Raw genomic sequence first — 18,164 nt, 5'->3', positions numbered from 1 at the left:
TACTGATTTTGACCTACTACTAAGGTCAAACCCTCAAATTAAACTTTGACAGAATTGAATTATTGATACCTATGGGTAGGTTGTTCTCTACAGTGTTGCACCATTTTTTCTTCCTATCAACAGTGTATGAGAGAGTCTGTTTATTCAGATATTGTCAACTGAGTAAGTGGTCAGCCTCTTTTGCAGTGTAATAAGGGATGAAAGTGTTGGTTTGCAAACTAGCCATCATTCACAGAGGCCAAGGGAAGACCAAAGGAAGAGGCAGACCACTCCAGATTGGTAGGTGGAAGGTTTTAATACGCAAAGGGACTTACTTACAAGGCTTGTCTTGGGTGGCCACAAGGCAAATAGATCACCACATGCACCCGTCAGAATATGAAAAGTTTATACGGAGGCCTTAACTGAGTTGTCACCTATATCATCCTTGAGACAGTTCCTGAAGCCTGAGGAGGGCCCCCTGGGGCCTCTTACTATGTCACCTGCCTCTTGTTTATTGAAAAGCTCAGGAGAGGTCAGGATGAGTTGAGGAAGTAGCATTGCCATATATACAGTACCATGTGTAAACTAGACAGCTAGTGGGAAGCTGCTGTACAGCACAGGGAACTCAGCTCAGTGCTCTGAGAAGACCTAGAGGCTCAAGAAGGAGGGGATATATGTATACATATAGCTGATTTGAGGATTCCCAGGTGGCGCTAGTGATAAAGAACCTGCCTGCCAATAGAAGAGACATTTGGCAAAACTAATACAATTATGTAAAATTTAAAAATAAAATAAAATTAAAAAAAAAAGAAGAGACATAAGAGATGTGGTTTCAATCCCTAGGTCGGGAAGATCCCCTGGAGGAGGGCACGGCAACCCACTCCAGTGTTCTGCCTGGAGAATCCCATGGACAGAGGAGCCTGGTGGGCTACAGTCCATAGGGTCACAAAGAGTCGGACACAACTGAGCGACTTAGCCTGCGGCATAGCTGATTCACATTGTTGTACAGCAGAAACTAACACAGTGTTGTAAATGTACCCCAGTTTACAAAAAAAAAAGCTTTAGCCTCCTAAGCCTTCCCCAAGTTCCAAAGGACAAATTTAATCAGTTAATATTTAGAGAAGTGAGCAAAGACAGAAACAAAGGAAAATAATCAAGCAAGACAAAATAATAATAGCTTAGCCATACTACAAAGAAAAGAACTCCTTAGTTCCTCCTCAGGGCTATAGACAATGTCCTTGAATCATTCTACAGAAACTTAACATGTCCTCCACTCTCTGTATCAGATGGAGAATGTTGACTGTGTGCTGACCACCACCACGTAAACCCCAGAATGATTAGAACCAGAAACTTGATGATTGTGATTCCTGAAATATCACCCTGTCACCACACTACCTCCCAACTGGAAGAATGTCCATGAGCTAATCAGGCAGCCTGCAACTCTGACCCCTAATGTTGCCTTTAAAAATCCGTCCCTGAAGGCCATGGGGGTGTTCTGGGCTTTTGAGCACTAGCTGCCAGTTCTCCTAGCTTGATTCCCGCTAATAAACAATGTATTTTCCTTCACCACAACCTGGTTATCAGTAGACTGGCTTTGCTGTGCATCAAGCAGACAGGCCTCAGGTCAGTTTGGTAACATTGCCACTGTGGGAACAGCAGTGAGCAGAGTGTATGTTCCAGGTCAGGGGGGAGTGTGAAGAGCCTGCTTTTGTCCAGGTCCAGTTTGTAGGTTCACTGGTGATCTGATGCTCTCAAGGTCCTCTTCCAACAAAATGATATTTCTGAATTTAAAATTTTTCTCTTGTTATGGCTGAGGTTGAGCATCTTTATATTTAAGACGAGAGCTGTTTGCATGTACATGAATTTGCTGTGAGATCCTGGGCATGGCTCTGGCCATGCTTCTCCTAGTATCTTCTCTGTTTTTAAGAGAACTCTTTAAATGGTGGGAAACTCTTGGCCTGATACTATATTTGCAAATATTGTACTCGTTTTTCATTTGCCTTTTTATATGCCCTGGTATTTTAAAATCACATATGTATTTTTTATGTGGTCCAATTTATCTTTTCTCAAGTTGTTTCTAGATTTTGAGTCATATTTAAGAAAAGCTTTTCCTAGTCCTAGGTTATAGAAGAATTTGTCCATGCGTTCTCCTAATATTTGCTCAACTGCTAAGAAGTTATCCCAACACTGTTTTTTAAAAATAATCCATCCTTTCTTCACTGCTTTGACATAAAGCCTTTATCATATATTAAACTTCTATATTGGTTGTCGACTTTTCCAGTATCCTTTTTTTATAGCATGTTCAAAAGCAGAGACATTACTTTGCCAACAAAGGTTCGTTTAGTCAAGGCTATGGTTTTTCCTGTGGTTATGTATGGATGTGAAAATTGGACTGTGAAGAAGACTGAGCACTGAAGAATTGATGCTTTTGAACTGTGGTGTTGGAGAAGACTCTTGAGAGTCCCTTGGACTGCAAGGAGAGCCAACCAGTCCATTCTGAAGGAGATCAGCCCTGGGATTTCTTTGGAAGGAATGATGCTAAAGCTGAAACACCAGTACTTTGGCCACCTCATGCGAAGAGTTGACTCCTTGGAAAAGACTCTGATGCTGGGAGGGATTGGGGGCAGCAGGAGAAGGGGACGACAGAGGATGAGATGGCTGGATGGCATCACCGACTCGATGGACGTGAGTCTGAGTGAACTCCGGGAGTTGGTGATGGACAGGGAGGCCTGGCGTGCTGCGATTCATGGGGTCGCAAAGAGTCGGACACGACTAAGCGACTGATCTGATCTGATCAAAATGGAACTAAAAACTTTTAAAGGCAGAGTTAAAAATGTTTTAATAAACAGTAAGCCTTAATCTAGTGATAATTAACCTAGTTAAATCTAGAATTGATCATATCGGTAAATTCTGATTATTTGCTTCAGGTAATATGAAGAATTCAGGAAAATTAAAGTGATAATCCAGTAAGTAAATAATAGTCAAATACTCTTATCGTGAAATGATATTTATCACTGCCATGATTATGAGACAGTATGATATAATATTACTGAATATGGCTTTATGGAAATCTAATATTTTAAGTAGCACAGAGAAGTTAGCATATTATATATATGTATCTTCAGCCTGAAATAAACTTGATAAAGGTTCTGATGTATAAAAATGTGCTTTTCAGAAATTTCCCTTGCTACTGAGAATCTTTCATTTTTTAGGGGAAGCTCATTATTAGATCCACTCTGCTAATCTTTGCTGGAGAACTTTAAGCCACAGACTTGTGTAAGATGTTGGATTTGGCAGGAACACTCTCAGATCTCCTGCTCCTCTGCCACCAGCCCCCCTAGGGTTATAAATTTGCTTCCTTGTGATTGCAGCTTTAGTTTTCCTCTGACTCTCCTTAGGTAATAAAATCATTAGTTAGTTCTGTATTTGCGTATTAAAACCCAAAATGAGATAACATTTTGCATGTCAACTTGCATTTTTTTAAAAGGGCTCTTTTGGGATTGAATTGTATGTGTTTAAATCTGAGGAAATAGACATTCTTAATATGATACTGGGAGCAAAAATGTTTCGAATCTTCCTCAAGGAAAATTTGCTCATTTGTGGACTGACTTCCACTTCCACAATGTGTCTGAGCTCAGTCATCCTTCTGGTTTCAGCTCACGTGTCATCTCCCTCAGGAAGCTTTCTCTGATGACTATTGCTCACTCTATATCCAGTGCATCCTTATTTGTCTCCATCAGCGCAATGGCGTTGCCTTCCTAACACGTTCTCTTTCTGTGTGTTTGACCCAGGTTTGGCTGTGCGTTCCTTGAAGACAGGGATGATGTTTTATAAGCTTGAATGGCTTTGTATGTTGTGCTCCATTCACAGTGTCTGGCAGAGAGGAGACAGAATACTTGTTTTTTAATTGCTTTTTTTGGGGGGGTTTGTGATGGTGTTCAAAAAGTGTTGTTGATACGTAGTCATGGCATCATCATGGTGAGTCATTTGGCACCTGCTGCATTGTTGTTGTTAAGTCACTCAGTTGTGTCCAACTCGTTGTGACCCCGTGGACTGCAGCACGCCAGGCTTCCCTGGCCTCCACCATCTCCTGGAGCTTTCTCAACTCATGTCCATTGAGTCGGTGATGCCATCCAGCCATCTCATCCTCTGCTGTCCCCTTCTCCTGTGACCTTCAATCTCTCTCAGCATCAGGGTCTTTTCTATGTTTTTGTTGGGCTCATTTCTCTGGAGTCAGAGCATTTATGACATTTTACACCCATGCTAAGAAGAAAATGCTAGCTGGTGCTGGCGATATATTTGATGTGTAATAAACTTGAGTGATACCCTAGTCAGAATATGCAGTGGGTGAGATCTGTTATCCAGGTAGAACAATTAATGTACTATGAATATTTCAGAATAGTCACAGACAACACCAATTGCACAGTGAATAATTACACAGTGAGGACATAATGAATCTTTACATGATTGAAAGCCTGACAGAACATTGAAGGGCAAAGCTGGAAATGCCCAGGAACAAAGGCCTAAGTTTTAAAAGGTAGTAAACTAATTAAAAACGTTCCTAGAAGGCAATGGCACCCCACTCCAGTACTCTTGCCTGGAAAATCCCATGCACGGAGGAGCCTGGTAGGCGGCAGTCCATGGGGTCGCACAGAGTCGGACATGACTGAGTGACTTCACTTTCACTTTTCACTTTCCTGCACTGGAGAAGGAAATGGCAACCCACTCCAGTGTTCTTGCCTGGAGAATCCCCGGGACGGGGAAGCCTGGTGGGCTGCTGTCTATGGGGTAGCATAGAGTCGGACACGACTGAAGTGACTTAGCCGCAGCAGCCTGAAATAAGGAAAGAAACAAATTATCATTGTACTAATAATGTAAGATACTGAGGCTTAGGAAAGAACTCTTTGGCAGCTGTGACTGCCTTTTTCAAAATATACCAAAGTTGTAAAACTTGCTTGTCACTGTTAGACTGTAGAGATAATGATCCAGGTTTATCTAAAAGGAAATTGAGAAGATCCGTCCTGAGAATGGTGGAGAGCTGTCACAGGAAGCTCGAGAGATGATACGGGAGAAAGCCTTTGGTGTTGCCCCTGAAATTTTCGGCCCAGGGACACTGTCAGGATTGTTTGTTACCCACAGGCCTTTCATTGTATGCCTGTCAGTAACAAAGCCAGTTATCTTCCTTTTGTTTTCTTTGTTCGTTGTTTAAGTGTAGAAATTATTGAAAAATTCAAAGGAACAAAATTGATTTCTTCCCTGCTTCTAGTTCCAACCCCCAGAAGAAATGACTATTACCAATCTGCTGTGTGTACTTCCTGACAGTTTCCAGGTTATATAATCTGTGTGTTTGTGTGTCTGTGTGTGCATTTGTGTTTATGAAAGTGAAATCACCAGGTTACTGCTTCCTATTGGACACCTATTTAAGGTGTTACTTATCACACTTGGACCACGTGTCATGGGGTTCTTTTCCTTTGTTGTTTGGCCTGTCTCCACACTTCATGTTCTGTTCTTGGGATTGTTGACTCCAAGAAGGAATATAAAGAGAACAGGTTAGGATCTTTAGTGTCAGGGAGCAGGGGATTCAGCGAAAGTTCAGAGCAGAAGAGTTTACAGTTCTCCAAAATGAATTTTTTGACAGTACATATTAAGTACTGCAGATTTAACTCATTTGCTACATATAGTTTTAGATCTGAGGGTGAGATTTTTTTAAAGAAGTCAACCATAGCGTTCATACTGAATTAAAACACAAACAATAAAACTGAGTATAGCATTCCTATTAAAGAGTCAGACTTTTATAAAAGATTTCCTACATATGTGAAATCAGTACCTTATGATTTGATATGTTTTAAAAAGATGGAGCAGCAAAGTTAACCATTCATGACCCCCTTCCTTCTTGGGCAAATGGTGCAACCTTTTCCCCTGTGGAAGCCATTTATTTCCAAGTGTTTTCCTATCAAATATTTAAGTAACAACAACAGCTGGTCACAACTCCAGAGAGACATTAGGAAGAAAGCAGTAACCTCTGAAAATGAATTGAGTTTATAAGTAGAACTAGTTAGAATGGTAAGTTTCATTTTATATTAGGGAGAACATTTGTGTTTGGTAGGCACTTTAATTTTTAGATTTCTCTGTTATATCACAGTTTAAAAATACAGATGTAAGGGCAACCCCAGATCTTATTTTGCAAAATATATGGACATTCTTATTCAGAATGTGAGGAAGGGCAGTGGCATCTAAAACAAAATTCTTCATTTTTCCAAAATGCCAAAGCAGTTCATACTAAGTTTAAAATTTCCAAACATGTAAAATATCATGTATGAAATGAGTTGCCACTCCAGGTTCGATGCATGATACTGGATGCTTGGGGCTGGTGCACTGGGACGACCCAGAGGGATGGAATGGGGAGGGAGGAGGGAGGAGGGTTCAGGATGGGGAACACATGTATGCCTGTGGCGGATTCATTTTGATATTTGGCAAAACTAATACAGTTATGTAAAGTTTAAAAATAAAATAAAATTAAAAAAAAAAATTTCCAATTCTGTTCCATGAATATTGCTGCCACATTTTGCACATAGACAACTGAAATGTTGGTATTCATCTTATTATTAATTTTTATAATATGTGTTTATTTGTTTGGCTGTGCTGGGTCTTAGTAACAGAATCGTCCTTGCCACATGTGGGATCTAGTTCCCAGACCAGGGATTGAAACTGGGCCCCTTGCATTGCGAGAGTGGAGTCCTAGCTACTGCACCACCAGGGAAGTCCCGGTTATCCATCTTAAGATGAGTAAAATACAAAGTATTCCTGGGCCAGTGTGAAGTATATTTGTGTGTGTGTGTATATATATCCTGGAGAAAGGCATGGTAACCCACTCCAGTATTCTTGCCTGGGAAATCCCATGGACAGAGGATCCTAACAGGCTACAGTCCATGGGGTTGCAAAGAGTCAGACATGACCGAACATGTGTGTGTGTGTGTATAAACTCAAATTTCGTGTATGCAAAGATTAAACATTAGGATACTGTCATTATTCTAAGTAAAACTTATTAATGTGTTTAAATAAAGTATATAGAAATATAGAATCACAATACTGAATGTTTAACATTAAAAATTGCAGCTGTATGTTTTCACTCAATTGTGTTAGAGTGGTACTATCACTCATTTTTTGGTTAAGTTTTATATTCTGACTTACTTTGCTTCAGGTAGTGAGATCACAGGAAAGGTGATCTAGACCCATTAGTTGTAATTAAATAGCAGCACTGTCTTAGAATTGGAGTCCACTCTAGTGTAAGAGGAGAAGGAAATGGCAACCCACTCCAGCACTCTTGCCTGGAAAATTCCCTGAACGGAGGAACCTGATAGGCTACAGTCCATGGGGTCACAAAGAGTCGGACACGACTGAGTGACTTCACTTCCACTTTCACTAGTGTAATATGTCCATTAGACATGCCAAGAGGGGTCGTGCAGGCTGCCCTCTCAGAGTGATACTCATCGCATGAGGATGACCAGGTGTGAGGTCTCACAGGTAAGCCTTATGAGAACTCTTTGGAAAAGAGAGGAGCTGGGGACTGGGAGGGAGACGGATGTCTTCACATAGTAGAAGAGCAGTCAGCTGGAAAAGAATAGTTTTAACTCAGGTGGACATAAAAGACCAAAGAACAGTGATTAAAAATCACAGAGATGCAAGTTCATACCTATACAGGGAAGCATTTCCTAAGAAATCATAATTGTCCAAAAATGAAAGTGATCTCTTGGCAGAAGGGCTGAAGCTTTTCTGCCATATCTCATGCTTCTGCCATAAAGAGAGCCGATGGTGATTGAAGGGGCCCCAGGTTTAGTTTTCTGACCACTGGTGAATCGTTACAAGCAAGGGAGATTGCTTCCCATGAACAGAAGAATGGGGAAACTCAAAGACTGATTTTTTCTTTTTGGAAATATTTTGTTGTATCATAGTGTTCCTACATGTCAGAAGGTATGGGAATTCACATGAGATTAGGAAAAAAGGGAAAGAGAGAAAAGAAAAGGCATGCTGAAGTCCCACGGTACATAACAGGTGGCATCAAACCAAAATTGATGTTGATAATCAATGTCAAAATATCTTAGGGTATTATGGACAGAAGTACAGGGATGAAAGTTAATTCAAGAAGCTTAATGAAAAATGCAGAACTGAGAAAATTGACAAAAGAAGTAACAGAAAATGGACCTTTAGGATATTTTAAAACATAACTCGAGCAACATTTGACTGACTTCTAGAGCCTCTGAAAAGTATTTCTAAGTAAGTGTGGAGCAGAGAGATCAATAACAAATAGACTCTGCTTATCCATGTTTGTTTTACTTTATTTGGAAGGACCATGGAAAGCCACTGAGGGATGGAATAGGTATTGATATTATTGTGGCTATATTAATTTTTTGAAGCTTTGCAGTGTAAATTTAATGAGCTGGTGTCTGAAAGTTTCCTTTGTGGTTCTGGGAAAAAAATCTCTCTTCATCATACAAACGTGTTTTTAGACATTGTCAAGTGAATCATCACGCACTTTTTGAAATACTCATATTCAGCCTTAGTACAGTACTGTACTATGGAACAACAGACTGGTTCCAAATAGGAAAAGGAGTATATCAAGGCTGTATATTGTCATCCTGCTTATTTAACATTTATGCAGAGTACATCATGAGAAACGCTGGGCTGGAAGAAGCACAAGCTGGAATCAAGATTGCCGGGGGAAATATCAATAACCTCAGATATGCAGATGACACCACCCTTATGGCAGAAAGTGAAGAGGAACTAAAAAGCCTCTTGATGAAGGTGAAAGAGGAGAGCGAAAGAGTTGGCTTAAAGCTCAACATTCAAAAAATGAAGATCATGGCATCCGGTCCCATCACTTCATGGGAAATAGATGGGGAAACAGTGGAAACAGTGTCAGACTTTATTTTTTTGGGTTCCAAAATCACTGCAGATGGTGACTGCAGCCATGAAATTGAAAGACGCTTACTCCTTGGAAGAAAAGTTATGACCAACCTAGGTAGCATATTCAAAAGCGGAGATATTACTTTGCCAACAAAGTCCGTCTAGTTAAGGCTATGGTTTTTCCTGTGGTCATGTATAGATGTGAGAGTTGGACTGTGAAGAAAGCTGAGCTCCGAAGAATTGATGCTTTTGAACTGTGGTGTTGGAGAAGACTCTTGAGAGTCCCTTGGACTGCAAGGAGATCCAACCAGTCCATTCTAAAGGAGATCAGTCCTGGGTGTTCTTTGGAAGGAATGATGCTAAAGCTGAAACTCCAATACTTTGGCCACCTCATGCGAAGAGTTGACTCACTGGAAAAGACTCTGATGCTGGGAGGGATTGGGGGCAGGAGGAGAAGGGGACAACAGAGGATGAGATGGCTGGATGGCATCACCGACTTGATGGACGTGAGTTTGAGTGAACTCCGGGAGTTGGTGATGGACAGGGAGGCCTGGTGTGTTGCGATTCATGGGGTCGCAAAGAGTCGACACGACTGAGCGACTGAACTGCACTGAATCCCAAACTCCTAATTTATCCATCCCCCTCTGCTTTCCCTTTGGTAACTTTAAGTTCTTTCTCTTTGTAGTCTATTTCTGTTTTGTGAATAAGTTCATTTGTATCTTTTTTTTTATTTTTAGTTTTCACACATAAGTGATATCATAGGGTATTTGTCATTCTCTGAGTTATGTCACTTAGTGTGACAACCTGTAGGTCCATCTATGTAGCTGCAAATGGCATTATTTGGTTCTTTTTTATGGCTGAGTAATAAGAGTTTTGTTGACTAGGGGAAGGGATGAAGAAAACAGTACTCTACCTTCAAAAGCAATAAGTACCTCTTAGTACCTGGAGTAGGTGGCTCTTTGCTGCATGTTGGAGGGTCTGCAGTGAGGGTTGTGTCTGGAGAGGGCGTGTGAGGGTTTAGTGGGGACCAGTACAGCTACTGTAATCTCAGCAGTTCATCACAATAACCCCTTGAAGTCAGTATCAGTCTAATTCTAAAACAGAGAAGACCCAAACATAGAACTGTTACAAGAATTATCCAGCATCCCATGGTGCTGCTGCTGCTGCCAAGTCGCTTCAGTCATGTCCGACTCTGTGTGACCCCATGGTGAGTAGGTAGCAAACCCAGATATCACCAGGCCGTGACGAGGTGTGGGCTCCCTCTGCCAGGATACCGCCCTACCTGGAGCCTGAGCTGTCTTGTGTTGGTAATTCCATGTTCCAGACTTTTCCTCACCCTCTCTCCTGGAAATTATATCAGCTTGCTTGTCTACTACCAGATTTATTTGGACTCTCTTCTGTCCTAATGACATGTTTGCTGAACAGAAAAATATCCCATGAAGTGAATGTCTTCCGGTCAGTCCTCCAAGTCCCTCATGCAGACAACACCTGGCTCCTGCCGTACAGTTTCTGTCCTGGAGCAAGCTAGGGCCTCGACAAGTCCACATTCCTGGTGCAGAAACTGCCTCATCCAACTAGCATGTGTTTGCATAGTACTGAATGGGTTTAGTGGATTCAAATATAACTGCTTCTTTGAACAGAAGAACTGGCAAGCTAAGAGCTGGCTTAGCTTCCTCTATTTTTAATGCTGGGTTACCAGAAGTTTCTGCCTGCTCCTTTTCAAATATTCAGTGTAGACCCTGTGGTAATTTCTATTTAGGGGAAATGGGTGCACATTAGACTCCAGATGTCCATCGTAGGTCAAGAGAAAAATACTACATTCCACCAGGAATAGCTGCTAATTGGTTTCTCGTGCAAGGAGGGACCTTTTCTAGGGGAAACTAACACATTTATTCATAGAAAGGGCAGGAAGGAGCTGGTTTTCTCCAGGGCACTTGCCCATTTCCAGCAGCAGTGCTGGTAACAGTGCCGTGGTGGTGATGAAGTGAATCATTGGTGCGACACTTGCTGAATCCTTAGGGCATCTTCCTGAATGTGAGTGTTGTGGGGAAGAATGCTGGGAGTATCTTGAGAACATGAGCAAATCTAGCTCCTTTAGTTAAATTCTCTTGTATGGCATTTTAAAAAAGACTGTATTTCGTGGGTGGCAGCACCCAATTTTGTTATTTACTTGATTGTTTGTGAGAAATAATACTATAAGAACAATTCAATTCATATATATCCAGGTGATTAGGATAAAGTTATATGTGAATTATGTATATGTATTCTTATGCATGTGTATATAAAATTGTGTGTGTGTACACGTGTGTGTATAAATTATATATGTAGTATTTTTGCCAAAATTTTTCACGTAAGAATGGCTTTCAAGTACATATACTGAAATCTGTTTAGAAAACCATCATTCAAGCCAGGGGACCACGGTCTTAAGAGAACCCCCAAATTTACGATGTTCACGGTATTGAGTTACAACCAACACTTTGCCCCAGTTTTAAAAACAAAATAGGATGTCCTAGTGACATCCCCTTATATTTACCTTCCTCTGAAAGTATTCTGAAGATTTAACATTTTCATCCATGTGGTCAAGATGGCCTGTGGACGTCTAATGTAACTGAATGCTTTGTTTGGGTAAAAGCTGCTCTATTTGATTATCTCTTTGGCTTAACTTGGTTTGATTATGTACATCTGAACATTGTTTAACCTGTGCTCCTGTTTTCCCTTTGGGGCTTAATAAAGTTATTAAAAAAAATCTTGCAACATTGAAGGCCAGCAGAGCTACCTGTGAAGGAAACATTTTGGTGCTGCAGAGTGAGTGTGGGTTTGTGTGGAGTCATGGGCAAGGACACAGGCTCTTAAGACAGACCAATCAGATTCAAACCCTCTTCACTTTCTACAGACTGCAGGACTTTGGACAAGTGGCATTCTTCACTTTCCTCCAGTATATAATGGAGGCAGTAGTAACACCGGTCACCTCTCTGGAGTTAGGTAGAATTCAGTGAAGAAGCCCCTTAAGGTATGGAGCTGCTGCTGCTGCTAAGTCGCTTCAGCTGTGTGCGACTCTGTGTGACCCCCATAGACGGCAGCCCACCAGGCTCCCCCGTCCCTGGGATTCTCCAGGCAAGAACACTGGAGTGGGTTGCCACTTCCTTCTCCAATGCATGAAAGTGAAGAGTGAAAGTGAAGTCGCTCAGTCATGTCTGACTCTTAGGGACCCCATGGACTGCAGCGTACCAGGCTCCTCTGTCCAGGGGATTTTCTAGGCAAGAACACTGGAGTGGGGTGCCATTGCCTTCTCTGAAGGTATGGAGCAGTGCCCCTAATATTTTGTTTTTGGCTTTTAATAACAGCCACCACCAAAACCAAGCTCTAACAAGTTGGAGGAGTTTGGGGCCCATATTGAAGTTCGATCTTGGTTTGGTCAGGGCTCTGTCGCGGTTCTCCTGTGGTGCACTTGCTTAGTCGTCCTCTGTGTGCCACTGGTGGTGCTTTAGTCACTCAGTCGTGTCCAACTCACGACCCCGTGGACTGCAGTCCACCAGGCTTCTCTGCCCATGGGGTTTTCCAGGCTAGAATACTGGAGTGGTTTGCCATGTCCTTCTCCAGGGGATCTTCCTGACCCAGGGATTGAACCTGGGCCTCCTGCACAGCAGGCAGATTCTTTACCAATTGAGCCACCAGGGAAACTCAGTACCAGAGGTCAGACTTTGTTTTCATGCTGAGCTTTCTTGTGGTCACCAGATAGATTCAAAAAGGAGTTGAGGTGTCATACTTACTCATTCTCCTCTAAGAGGAGGGGGATAGGGTTTCACTGTCACGATTATTGAATGGAGTTATGAACGGACCATCCTGCACAAGTTCTGTAGCCCAGGGAATGTCGTACCAATTTACTTTTGCCTGTGTTGAAGGCTATCTCTGAACCACTGTCGTGAGAGTCATGAGATCCCCCTGAATGGCTTAAACATGTCAGGACTCAACGTCCAGAAGGGTCTGGGGTCTCACACACACCCAAATGAGAAGACTGCGAAACAGTGAAGGAGGGTGGAGTGGTTTTGGAGGTAAATCATAATATTTTCTACTGAATTTCATAAGTATCACTTATTATTATATAATAACTGTGGACAGTAATTTAATGACAATGACAATAAGGCGTATTCTGTTTGCTCAGAGAGCGAATGACCAGCCCTAGCTTTGTTCCTGTATGCCAGAGAGCACTAATGTAGAACCTTTGCTGATTTTTCTACTTGACTTCTGGATCATTTAGCATATTCTAGGCTTCAGTATTTGTATAACATAGCACGATCATTGGGGATAGTACATGGGTTTCAGCTGGAAACCGCTCTGCCCCAGAAGCAGTTGCCTCTGTCACTCCATGTATTATAAATGTGTTTTTTTTAAAGCGTAAAGATCGGCTCAATTGTTGTGATGGTTATTTGCCTGTTTATACACAGAACCTCTTCCAGCTCTTCTGTGATCTGCTCAGGTTGCAGGGGTTCCTCTCCTGTCATTTGCCTTGAGAGTCGGCTGCCAGCTAAGACCAGTCAGTGGAAAAAGCCAGGCGTTCCACCTGTTTCTCTCCACTCTGTGTAGGGTCTTCAGCGGCAGTTGTGTCTCGCCCGGGTTACTCTGGCTCCCTCCTGTCAGTCCTGGCCTTCTGCCTTGCTCCCCTAGCCCTGTGGTGTGTAGCAGCTTAGCTGCTGTTGCTGATCTCCTGCTGGCTCCATTCCCTGTTTGCCTTTTCAAATCTTCCAACACCATTGTAACTGGTGCCTCATATTCAATTCTCTCTATTGAATTACCTGGGTTGGACTCTGTATTAATGCCCTGACCCCGACTAATAAAAATCATTGAACTTCAAAATACTGAAATTCTAACTGACTAATGACATTTTTCTAGGAATAAATCCTATTGTCTGTAATGCTAATGTCATCTATTTATTTTTCCTAAAAATATAGATTTCTTGGTGAAAAAAAGTTTTCTTTGAAACCTGTAATTCCTATGATGATTTAACTCCTTAACTTGAAAAAGGTATGAGATTTATTAAAACCAATTATAAGCACATTGTTTGAAAAATACTGTGTTTCAACTCGTTTTGATCAAACCCCATTATTGAGTCCTATTTGAAATACAGTTGCAGACATCTGTGATATTGAAGCCTAGTTATTGAGGTGGGATGCTGTATTCTTCTAATGAAGGTTTGGATGGTCTATTGAAACACACTGGTATTGAACAAAAAGCACTTTGGTAAACTGCACAAAATACAGAACTTGACAGCCACCTGGAGCCCTTGGAGAATCGATCCTTTTTGATAGCTGGATTGTTTTTCAGATGACTGAGATTTTGCCCATTTGTCTTCGTGATGAATTGTTTGGTCACAAGGAAGAGAAATTCACTGGGGCTGGGTTAGGCCAAAATAAGTAAATAAGTGAAACGATTGGAAAGACAGTAGGGGACTCAATGAGAAGGCAGAAACCGCAGCTCAGTTGGTTGCAGAGGGAGTGGAGTTGGAACCTGCGGGCTGTCAGGGTCCTTCCTGTGTCTCACAGTTGGCTTCTCCGGAGGCTCTGCTGCATCCCTTTCTCCGTGCTCCCAGCCCAGCTGGAGCCATGTGTCCTTCAGGGCAAACGCACAAGTCCAGGGGTGTGCGCTCCTGGTCCTTTTCCTCCTCAGCAGGAATGATGGGAACAGCCGCCTTGGCCAGCATGTCCACAGCACTGCCTGTGCGCCCAGGTCTTGTTTAAGAAAACACGAGCCCTTTCCTGTGATGTGAAGTGTGTCTATAAGGTTTGGAATGTAACTTAGTCATTTCTCAGTGTGACGTGGTGGTACTCACTGGCAGCAGTGTCTGCTCTGATAGCAGATGACTTTAGACGGCTGTATGTATATGTTTGGTAGATGTTTTATGTAAGTGTTAATTTATTTTGGATTTCCTCTTGGCAGATGTCACTTGTCATTGTTGATTGGTATTTGCAGTTTCTATTTTGTTACTGCTGGGTTTGTTTGGTCTTAGAAACCAAGTAGCCTTTATTATAATTGCATGTAAAATAGAGTTAATTAAATTTTAGCGAGAAGGTCTTTCTCCCAGCTGCGAAAACTCATGGACCTCAGGGCATGCACGTTTCTACATCTGACCAGGTGTAAGAAGGGAAATCATTTGATTAAGTAAATGTGCTTAATGCATGTGGAATCGCTTCCTGGAGGCCCCAGAATCATTGCATTTTGATGTTAATTTCCTTAATTCCATTGTCATGGTCTCTGTTTAATCAAACACATTATGTTTGTGGTAGGCAGGGTTGTGGTGCTCAAAGATGCCCAGTTCTAGTCCCCAGAATATGTTACCTTACATGGCCAAGGAACGCTTCAAATGGGATTCAGGCGCTAGAACTTGTGATGGGGGCAGGTTTTCAAGGTGGGTGCCATCTGATCACATGAGCCTTAAAGCAGAGGATTTTCTCTGTCAAGGGTCAGTCAGGGAGATGTGGTGGAAGAGAGGAAGTGTGAACGTGAGCCTGAAGAGCTGTTGGTGGCTCTGAAGCTGGAGGAGGGGATCATGACTCAAGGAATGTGGGTGGCCTCTGGCCCGGTGGAATGGGCCCCGCTGGAAGCCAGTGATGGTACAGGGACCTCAGCCCTCCAGCTGCAAGGGAATGAATTCTGACCACAAGCTGCTAGAGCAAGAGGACTGACTGTCCCCTGGAGCTTCTGGAAGGGAACACAGCTCTGATGCTACCTTCAGTTTAATCTGGAGGGACCCCAAAACATTTCTGAACTGCTAAATAATACATTTATGTTTTAAGTCACTCCATTTGTGACATCTCCTTATAGCAACAAAAGAAAACTAATTATGATGCCCAAGTCTTTCTTTCTTCACAATAAATTGGAAATTATTTCTTAAAATCAGTGGGGTCTTCTTATTCCAAGTAGCTTTTGGCAGCTCGTATTTTCCAAGAATGGCTGCAACAGGCTTTCCTACCTCAAATGCTTTTTGAGAACTTTGCTGTACATCCCCACAGGAGGGGGATGGCTATGGCCTCTGTGACTGGCTCCATGCACAGGATCTGGCCAAAGTGATTCCGCATTACCTTCAAGACTAGGTGCACAGGCAGTACTGCTTCTAATGCTTTCTTTTTTTCTTGTGGTGCTCACTCTGAAAGCTTTTGGCCATCACATGAGAAGACTTGGTATCCAGCAGCTGCAAATGAAGAGGCTACTTGGAGCAACTGCCCAGAGAGGGATGTCCACAGAGCCCCAGACAGGCCAGTCTCCAGCTATTCAAGTGTTCTCAGCCTGGGCACCAGACATGTGGGTGGAGAAGCTGTTACAACGATCAGCATCTGCCTGTGGCCATGGAAGGAACCCAAGCAAAAGCTTTCCAAGTGGTTCCAGTCAATTATTGTTGTTGCTAAGTCGTGTCTGAGTCTTTGCGACCCCATGGACTGCAACACGCCAGACCTCCCTGTCCCTCACTATCTCCCAGAGTTTGTTCAAGTTCATGTCCGTTGAATTGGTGATAATGATGTCTATTGAATCCAGTCAATACCAGATCCATTAATTACATAATTACAGTTTTACTTTAAGCCACTCTTTTGGAATGATTTGTGATATAATAATAGTAACTGGAAAATATTTTTGGCTATGCATGTAATGTTAATAAATTTGTGCAGAGCTGTGTGCAATTCTAGATGCAAGAAAATCCATTTACCCGTCATTTCGTCAGTTATTACACCAATACTAACCACTTTTGTTCTCAGTTATCTCATACCCTTTGCTCCTCATTTTCTTGGTACTATGGAGAGCTTTTCTTGATTTTTCTCCTGGGCTGCTCTGTGCCCAGCCACCTGTGGTCTCGAATTCCACATAACCTGAGAGCATGCTTTGAGTTTTCATAGTGAGTTGCAGTTTTATTTTCCTGCCTGGACTCATTGGCAGAAGACCATTCATGCTTTATTATTCACTCAATGCCTGGGAGACCTGGAATTGACCTTCCAAATCCATTACTAGATTCTTGAGGTGAATTAGATAAATCTGTTTTCAGTTTCTATTGATTAAGGAGAAGCAATGGAACGATATTTAAAACTTAGCCCAAAGTAAAACTTGCCTTCCTATTTCTTACCTTACAATATATGTCTGCAGTTTTTGAGAATTTCTTGAAGGTGTGTAGTACTGTCTCATTAATAACAGTTGAAGACTTAACACTTCTCCTGCTTTAGCTGAGAACTTACTGTATGGCTTCCCTGGTGTCTCAGTGGTAAAGAACCTGCCTGCAGTGCAGGAGACTTGGATTCAATCCCTGGGTCGGGAAGATCCCCTGGAGAGGGAATGGCAGTTCAGCCCAATATTTTTGCCTGGGAAATCCCATGGACAGAGGACCGTGGTGGGCCATGGGGTCACAAAGAGTCGGACATGACAGAGCAACTGACACGCTTTACTGTGTGATGTGGAGAGGACATGAATGATGCCATATTTTATTAGCAGTTTATTTTGAGCATTCTGCTATGCCTTTCTTCTTCAATCCACAATTTTTGATAAATCATACATAGAAAGACTGGGGGCTTAGGATATTTTAATATCATCATGAAACAAAATAATAAAAATTATAGAACTAAAAGAGATATAAAGGAATGTCTAGTCTGATCCTAACATTTTTTAAGATGTGGCATCATAAATCCAGAGAAACCAAATTAGCTGGTTGCAGAGCCAGAATTAGAAAATTCATTTATCTGAGTGTGTCCAAGCAGCTCTCCTGTGAGGTGGGCGAGAACTCTGGGTGTGTTCATGGCTCTGATTAGGCTGCAGAACTCAACAAGAGAAATTCACCCTTATAAAGGTTGTTTATAGGGTTCTCAAGAGAAGCCATGACATAATTGGCTGTCTAGAAAAAAGTGAATCTTTGATTTTTTTCCCCAAAATTTTAATTTATTTTAACTGTGCTGGTTCTTCACTGCAGCCCACAGCCTTCTCTAGCTGTGGTTCATGGGGTTGGTTGCCCCTCAGCCATAGGTATACATATATTTCCTCCCTTTTGAAACTCCCTCCTATCTCCCTCCCCACCCCACTCCTCTAGGTTGATACAGAGCCCCTGTTTGAGTTTCCAGAGCCATACAGCAAATTCCTGTTGGCTATCTATTTTACATATGGTAATGTAAGTTTCCATGTTACTCTTTCGATATAGCTCACCCCCTCTTCCCCTCTCCCCATATCCATAAGTCTATTATCTATATCTGTTTCTCTACTGTTGCCCTGTAAATAAATTCTTCAGTATCATTTTTTGGAATCTGAATATATGT

General features: G+C 42.1%; 1 protein-coding gene, 1 long non-coding RNA gene and 1 other non-coding gene across 3 annotated transcripts in view; 2 read left to right on the top strand and 1 right to left on the bottom strand.

Annotated features, from left to right (window-relative positions):
* The window catches only part of LOC112580193, a 177,378-nt gene that overhangs the window by 112,908 nt on the left and 46,306 nt on the right, over window positions 1-18,164 (top strand). The window lies entirely within an intron of this gene.
* On the bottom strand, window positions 12,489-12,561 carry TRNAS-GCU. Its single transcript has one exon. It is a non-coding gene; the product is annotated as a tRNA-Ser (tRNA).
* Window positions 12,550-16,501, top strand: LOC123330454. Its single transcript, XR_006546417.2, has 2 exons — window positions 12,550-15,286; window positions 16,032-16,501. It is a non-coding gene; the product is annotated as an uncharacterized LOC123330454 (long non-coding RNA).

The sequence above is a fragment of the Bubalus bubalis genome, chromosome 18 (assembly GCF_019923935.1).
Source record: "Bubalus bubalis isolate 160015118507 breed Murrah chromosome 18, NDDB_SH_1, whole genome shotgun sequence".
In the NCBI taxonomy this organism is placed as follows: domain Eukaryota; kingdom Metazoa; phylum Chordata; class Mammalia; order Artiodactyla; family Bovidae; genus Bubalus; species Bubalus bubalis.
This window is presented reverse-complemented; position numbering and strand designations above follow the sequence as displayed.